The sequence below is a fragment of the Odontesthes bonariensis genome, chromosome 7 (genome assembly GCF_027942865.1).
Source record: "Odontesthes bonariensis isolate fOdoBon6 chromosome 7, fOdoBon6.hap1, whole genome shotgun sequence".
Classification (NCBI taxonomy): Eukaryota; Metazoa; Chordata; class Actinopteri; order Atheriniformes; family Atherinopsidae; genus Odontesthes; species Odontesthes bonariensis.
Window position 1 is genome coordinate 36,194,891 of NC_134512.1, and position 8,880 is coordinate 36,203,770.

Genomic DNA, 8,880 nt, shown 5'->3' on the forward strand with positions numbered 1-8,880 from the left:
AATGTTTTCTCATCTGATCCTCATTCACCGATCAGATTTCAGTCATAATTTCCCCATCCACACTTTAGAATCAGAATAAACAAGTAAAACGGAGCAAAAACATGCCTGAAAATGCAGGCTCAGAAATGAACCCCTGAGACTGAGGATTTGTGATGTCACAGCTGAGTCTCTCATATCATTGAGCCTTTATGCCCCTTCGGGTCCCTTCAGGGCACTCGGGGGGGGGGCTCTGGTGTGTTTTTGGTTTCTCCTGGAGATCAACTAAGATACTTAATTCAGTGCAGACATTCAAACCAAAGAGGCCACTCCAAAGTAGGACTGAACCACATGTTAAAATGTGTTTATTCTGAGTTTGACTCATACATTTGCAGAACAAAAAACTCAACTCAACTCAACTTTATTTATAAAGCCCTTTAAAACAGCCGTGGCTGAAACAAAGTGCTGAACATGAATAACAACACGAAATATAAGGCATAAAACATAGGAACAATGTAAAAACAATAATAAACAATAACAATATTAAAACAATAACAGAAACAGAGTCTCATGCTGGGTTAAAAGCCAGGGAATGAAAATTGGTTTTAAAAATGTCCTTTGCATGTGGTATCTGTCAGGCCCGGAGGGGCTAATCGGGAGGACCGGGACAATTCCCAGTGGGCCGGTCTGATGTTGGGGCCTTAAGGGCCGGTGTTCTCTTTTCTTTTGTGGGCAGTGTTGGTCAAGTTACTTTTGAAAAGTAATTAGTTATAGTTACTAGTTACTGCTCCTAAAAAGTAATTGAGTTAGTAACTCAGTTACCACATTGTAAAAGTAATTAGTTACTCAGCAAAGTAACTGTGGTGTTATTCTTTATGTTCTATAATGCTGTTACATTCTATAACATCTTTAATATCAAATATGTTTATATTAACTGACTGAAGAATAAAAACACTACATACAGTCATTTAGAACATTCTGTATTTATTTGAACTCAATAGATTGCAGCCTGCCATATGATGCATAGAAATAAAAGCATAAATATTGAATATAAAATGGTGATGGTGGTCACCTGTTTCTGACCTGAAAAATCGAGTGTTGTTTTTGGGCTTGGGGTTGGGTTAGCTAGCTGCCTTTGGGCCTGGGGTTGGGTTAGCTAGCTGCCTTTGTGCCTGGGGTTGGGTTAGCTAGCTGCCTTTGTGCCTGGGGTTGGGTTAGCTAGCTGCCTTTGTGCCTGGGCTTGGGTTAGCTAGCTGCCTTTGGGCCTGGGGTTGGGTTAGCTAGCTGCCTTTGTGCCTGGGGTTGGGTTAGCTAGCTGCCTTTGGGCCTGGGGTTGGGTTAGCTAGCTGCCTTTGTGCCTGGGGTTGGGTTAGCTAGCTGCCTTTGGGCCTGGGGTTGGGTTAGCTAGCTGCCTTTGTGCCTGGGGTTGGGTTAGCTAGCTGCCTTTGTGCCTGGGGTTGGGTTAGCTAGCTGCCTTTGGGCCTGAGGTTGGGTTAGCTAGCTGCCTTTGTGCCTGGGGTTGGGTTAGCTAGCTGCCTTTGTGCCTGGGGTTGGGTTAGCAGCCGCATTTGGGTTTCTTTCGGGGTTTTTTTGGGGGGGGGCTGGTCCCTTGCAGTATCCCATCGCCATAAACTAGCTACTTAAAGAACAAAGAAATTATTTTTTTTATACCAAAATCACAAATCTTCACTTTTACACTAAATTCTGATTTATTCTAAAATAAATTGTTTTACGCTCATTGCGTGAGACTTGAGAGCCCTGCTTTGGGCTTGGGGTTGGGTTAGCAGCTGAATTTGGGCCTGGGGTTGGGTTGGCAGCTGAATTTGGGCCTGGGGTTGGGTTAGCTAGCTGCATTTGGGCCTGGGGTTGGGTTAGCTAGCTGCATTTTGGCCTGGGGTTGGGTTAGCTAGCTGCCTTTGGGCCTGGGGTTGGGTTAGCTAGCTGCCTTTGGGCCTGGGGTTGGGTTAGCTAGCTGCCTTTGGGCTTGGGGTTGGGTTAGCTAGCTGCCTTTGGGCCTGGGGTTGGGTTAGCTAGCTGCCTTTGGGCTTGGGGTTGGGTTAGCAGCTGCAGAAGCAACAAGTGCTTCATATTCGCATGGGTTGCTGTTAGGTGCTTTATCAGATTTGAGTTACTTGAGGCAGACGTTGATAAAGTTTTTTTCCCTGGGCATGGCGTGGATGTTACATACACATTCTTGCCTTTTATCTCCACGAGTGAGAAGTAGTGCCGGTACTTCCGGTTAGAGAACGCTACCTTTGAACTTCCCTGGCTCGTCGCCATTTTCTCTGTCTCGTGTGTGTTTAGTCGTCAGCGCGTGCAGTGAGACAGCGTGAGCAGGTCATCCGCCCACACAGCCAATCATCATCTTATTTGCAACGGTGTCATCATCCCCACCCCTGCTCTCTCCAGGCAGCTGATGTGTAGCCTAAAGCCTACAACCAAATTGCAGTAACGCGCCACTTTATATTCTCAGTAACGATAACGGCGTTGTAACGATGGGGAAAGTAATTAATTAGATTACTCCGTTACTGGAAAAATAACGCCATTAGTAACGCCGTTACTCCCAACACTTTTTTATGGGCCGGTGTTCAGTCGTGGCAGTGGGTGGATTACGTGCTGCTACCTTTGTCCCTGGACCGCCTCCACTGGCAGCTCTCGATTTTATTGTATTTTTTTGCAGACGCATCATGACGGAACACGTCGGCGCACTCGGTCCATCTTTCAAACTCGGTCACTCGGTTTGAAAGATGGAAAGTAGAAAAAGTCAGGGTTGGAATTAAAAAGAGGAAAGCTCTGGAAACAGACGCAGCTAAATATGAAAATATTTGCAACTTTTTCACTAAAACGAGGTTTGTCACGTCAAATGAGGACGATGACACGGGTAATATGTTGAACTCTGCCTGCAAACTACCGTTCAAGTTCAATAATTATCAACTCAATGAATTGCGTGGCATTGTGGCATATATAACGTGACGTTATATAATTTAAATAATAGCATGATGCGACGCCACATAACTGGGAAACTTTGTTTCCATGAGCCCACAGGTCCAGAGTGGGCAGGTAGGATTGAGTGAATATTATCAGAATGAATATAATGAAAAGTATGGAGTAGACCTGCTCTATATGAAAAGTGCCCTGAGATGCTCGATGATTCAGCTCTACATTCTAGAAACTGACCTGAATTGATCAGAAGGCTTTGTTAAAAAGGGAGATTTGTGCTGAGAATTATGACCATTTTTAAAATATGATTTTGTTTCAGAAGCAGAGCCAGTACACTGAAAAAAATAACTCATAAGATTTGCTTAAAAAACCCTTTGTAAGGATTTGCACTCAGATGATTTAAGTAATATTTAATGTTCCAATATCAAGTAACACTCACTTGCCAGTATCAAGTAAATTGTACTACCCATAAAACATAACAGTTTGGAAGATATTAAGTACCATTTACTTAATTACATTGAGTTTTAAGTTATATTTAAAAGTAAATTTTAAAAAGTACATTTTATATATCTGTATTATTTGCTGTTATGAAGTAACTTAGTAGATTTTAACGATACACTTTCAGAGTAAAGTTTATGTAGTATTTCTAGGTTTATGTACATACAACTATTAAACATTTAAATTGTATGAGGAAACCTAAGTAAAACTTACTCTTCCCCCATAATTCATGTATTACGTTAATAAAAAACTACGTTAATAAAAAACTTCACCAAAAAGTCACTTTTTCTAGTGATCGTATTTGAACAAGCAAGTATTAGTTCCAACATAACCACTTTCTATGCCCAAACGATAGTATTAAAAGTCAGATAGTAAATACACAAAGCCCACAGCAGAAAGAGAATAGGATCAAAGTAATACAAAATAAACCTGCATATTTTGCCATTGAAAATATCTTAATTGGTTAAGTCAAAATGTGTTTTTTTATATCAAATGTAAGGTTATAATGACATTATTTTAATAATAGGCTGTGCTCTAAAGTGGGCCGGTCTGAGGCATGAAACTCCAGGCGCTGGAGATGAGTCCCACTCCCTGGTATCTGTAGCACTTCCCCTCGTATAGCTTTTCTAAAGGCGTTACAGGGTTTTCCCCACATGGTGTCACTGTGTGCATAAATGTCACATCGAGACCACCGTGAACTGTGAGGCAACTTTCAGGCTGTTTTATCAGACGGGCTCTTCCTTTACGTGCCTCCTCTGTGCTGGAATGAATTGCTTTCACCCTGCTTGTTTCATGAGGAACCTCGTAAAGAAATATTTGTCCTCGACTTGCATGTTGATGCGATGGATTGAGTCACTGCGGACTGACCGCAGCCTGCTGCAGAGTTCTGTGCAGAAGTGCAGGATCACTAATGGGAAGACAAATGTTCAGGAAAGAGATGCAGAGAGGCAGTAAAATTCATCTTATGATGCCAATAAAGCTCCTTGAATTGGATTGAGGTGGTGAAAATGAGTGGGGGAGAGGGGCGGGGGTGACGGAGGAAGACAACGGATGACAGATGGTGGGTAGCAGACAGAAATATAGGAAGAAAGGATGGAGGGAGGGGGCAGCAGACAGTAATCAAAATGGAAAGAGGGTGATACAGAGATGTAGAGGAAGACAATGCAGCCAGCAGGGAGCTGGTGAGATAAAAAGATGGAAGAGAAGGAGCGTCTCTGAGGACCCGTCCTGCATGTTCAGCCTCTCTGCTCCGTCTGCAGTGCAGCTCAGCTCAGGTCAGGGCCTCTCGGGCCGCCTCCGCCACATCCTCAACCTGATGATCGATCACCACTCTGTCGCACTCTGATTAAGATGCTTTGTCTGCGAAAATCATGGTGTCGTTTGGCTATGATAACAGGGTGCGGGATAACTTTACGCCACTGGAAATCTCCCATCGTGTCCACTTTTAAGGAGTGGATAGAGGTTCTAAGCTTAATGGCGAACTATGAGCGTGTCACCTATGGAGTGGCTGGGAGGGAAGATCTATTTAATTAAGTATGAGGCCCATTCCTGCCCAACTGCTGGATATGTAAGGATGACACTACCTACCTCTGTGTAACAAGGGTTCATGTGGCTTGTGTATAATTCCACAAAATGATTGTTTTTAATTGCTTTTATGACATTTATAAGACTAGTCAGGTGGAACTTTTGTTTTCTTTTTCGGTTTCTGTACATTCTTTTATGTACATCTGTGACAAAAGACACGGTCCCGCCTAAACTCTTCCTCTTTTTTCCGATGTTCGGTGAGGAAAGGTTGGAAAATAAAGACCTTCAAAAGAGCAGCGGTGTGGTCTCCATTCGTTCTAACCTTAACACAACACAGAGGTTTCATACCGGCTACATCTGCATATATATATATATGTATATTTTTTTTTTCTTTTTTTCTTTTTTTTGAGGTACAGGATATGTATGCTATGTAGACTTCCTAAGGTGTTGTGTTTTTGTCTTTTTGTTTTGTTGATCTAGGTTTTGTGTTATAAGTCTGGCTTGATGTGTATGTTGTTGCTGGACAAATCTTTTGTTTTTTTGTTTTATTTATCTGCTTGTTTGTAAAGAAAAAAAAAGACTGGGCAGATGCTGAAAAAGAATACATTGTTTGCTATTCTCAGAGATGGGGACTCAAGTGGACTCAAATTTTGTGTCTTGACTTGACAAAAACCAAAAGACTTGAGACTCGACTCGGACTTGGAAGTTAAAGACTCGGCACTTGACTTGACTTGAGACACGATGACTTGAATGACTTGAGTGCTAAGCATCTAGCATAACTTCGAACTTTGTTCGTCATCTGAAGATCCATTCTGACCAGTAAGTGCTCGTCAAATGAGCTAATATTATCCTGTTAGCCTAGTTGGTAGTTAGCTAACGTTAGCTTGATATGATACGGGGTAGACAGGTTGGACACATTGGCCAATGATGTTTACTGACACTTGGGCTGTGTTCGAAACAGCATACTTCTCCCACTACTCCCACTAACTTTAACTTTATTTAAGTTCCCGGATGCATACTAGATTCGCCAAAATGAGGTTACTACTCATACTCAAACTACCCAAGATGCAACGTAACGTGACGTCGCCGATCGTCATTTCCTGTCAAAACGGCAGTTTCAAGTTAGCTACAACGAGGGTAGGTTCACTTCCTGTTTTCAAAACAAAAGCACCAATTGTATCGTAATGGCTTTCCCTATGATAAAAGGCAACGGGTATTTTATTTTGTGAAAATAACCGGAAGTGCGTTGCTCACTGCGGCTAGCTTTAGTAGCGCCGAATTCGTGGGAACAAAATTGTAAACAGCCGGTATTTTGTCAGGTTTTCAACACGTTGGGGATCTAAACGACTACTTTCTCGCCTGAAAATGTTTCAAATGTTGCTAAAGTTTACAGAGTTTAGAGCTTAAGAGAAATCAGCTTCAGGCCGGCTGATTTCAGCTCGGGCAGGAGCGAAATGCATTGTGGGTAAACGCTCTGCATACTGTCTGATCGATGAGTATGTAGTATGTAGTATGTAGTAAGTAGTATGTAGTATGCAGTATGTAGTATGTAGTATGCAGTATGTAGTATGCAGTATGTAGTATGCAGTATGTAGTATGTAGTATGTAGTATGCAGTATGTAGTATGTAGTATGCAGTATGTAGTATGCAGTATGTAGTATGCAGTATGTAGTATGTAGTATGCAGTATGTAGTACGCAGTATGTAGTATGTAGTATGCAGTATGTAGTATGCAGTATGCAGTATGTAGTATGCAGTATGTAGTATGCAGTATGTAGTATGTAGTATGCAGTATGCAGTATGCAGTATGTAGTATGCAGTATGTAGTATGCAGTATGTAGTATGTAGTATGCAGTATGTAGTATGCAGTATGTAGTATGCAGTATGTAGTATGTAGTATGCAGTATGTAGTATGCAGTATGTAGTATGCAGTATGTAGTATGTAGTATGCAGTATGTAGTATGTAGTATGCAGTTTGTAGTATGTAGTATGCATTTTGTAGTATGTAGTATGTAGTATGTAGTATGCAGTATGTAGTATGTAGTATGTAGTATGTAGTATGTAGTATGTAGTATGCAGTATGTAGTATGCAGTATGCAGTATGTAGTATGTAGTATGTAGTATGTAGTATGTAGTATGTAGTATGTAGTAGGCGGTTTTGAACACAGCCTTGAAAGCCAAGACTTGAGACTTGCACATGTGTGACTTGGTCCCATCTCTGGCTATTCTTACCATGTAACTGTAATAATGTAATAGTTAGTTTTTTGCATCTGTCTGAAAAAAAACCATCAATAAAAATTTTTTTAAAAAAGTACTTTGTCAGCTTCTATTGATAACTTGTGTGTATTCCTCTGCGTCGTGCATCTCCCAGCTCTGAATCCCCCCCCTCTCTGGATTATTGTGCTGTCCCGTTGCTCACTCTCTTTTTTCCCCTCCATTCAAAGGTCAACATCGTCTATTAGATCTAAATTTGCTGACTTGCTGTATTATTTATCCAAACAGGGCAAGGGGAGACGCTCTATTAAAAGCTCAATTGACTCCATCTGTGACTCTGTCTCCATTAATATCCCCATGATGGTCTCCCCCTCATTTGTGTGCACGTTTTGTGGGAAAGAGGAGCTCTTAAGTGCGCAGCCATGTGACTCTGCAGCGGGCGAGGAAGCCGGCGAGAGTTTACAGGCGAGGCAAGATGAGAAGCTGGAGAAAATTACACTGCGTGTCAAATGTGATCCTTGTTGGAGGAAATTGTTGTTGGTGTACCCTAACCCCTCCCCCTCTGGCAGGGAACTCCCCAGGAGAGTCAGGGGTAAAAACAAAGATGTATTGATCACTACAGGCGCACAACTCCCTGAGGGAATATTCTCTGAAAGCTGCTCTGACACCAAAAGAGATGAAAAATATCATAAAGTACAAACATGCTCCTTGTTAGGATATCGCGCCACCACTGCAGAGCTGTTAGTTTCTGCAGGAATATTATCAGAACATTCCAGTTTCCGTTTTTTGTCTCGTTAGAAGATGCAGCATCTCTTCCACGTTGGCACTGAGACCGAAGTTTCATTTGATGTTTGTCGAACCATAAACGCCTGGAAAAAAAGCAATAATACTGTTTTTTTTATTGTCGAGCTGATGGCCGGATAGTTTTTCTGGGTATTCGTTTTAGTGTTGATCATCTGGGAAATACTGCACAGCATAACAAATAAGTAAAAATGGACTGATCCTGGTGTGGTTGGAATTTAAAATGAATGTGCTCACATCCAGAAAACTTAGTTATACACTCACTGGCCACTTTATTAGTCAGTATGAGTAGTATTTATTAGTCAGTATGAGTAGTATTTATTAGTCAGTATGAGTAGTATTTATTAGTCAGTATGAGTAGTATTTATAAGTCAGTATGAGTAGTATTTATTAGTCAGTATGAGTAGTATTTATAAGTCAGTATGAGTAGTATTTATTAGTCAGTATGAGTAGTATTTATTAGTCAGTATGAGTAGTATTTATTAGTCAGTATGAGTAGTAGGAGAAGTATGCGGTTTCAAACACAGCCTGAGACTACAGGCTCACCAGAACTGGACAGGAGAAGGTTGGAAAAACGCTGCCTGGTCTGACGAGTCTGGATTTCTGCTGTGACATTCAGATGGTCGAGGTCAGAATTAGGCGTAAACAACATGAAAGCATGGATCTATCCTGCCTTGTATCAACGGTTCAGGCTGCTGGTGGTGTAATGGTGTGGGGGATATGTTATCTGCACACTTTGGGCCCCTTAGTACCAACTGAGCATCGTTTAAAAGCCGCAGCCTACCTGAGTGTTGTTGCTGACCACGTCCATCCCTTTATGAGCACAGAGTACCGTCTTCTGATGGCTACTTCCAGCAGGATAATGTCACAAAGCTCATATCATCTCAAACTGGTTTCTTGAACATGAACAATGAGTTCCCTGCACTCC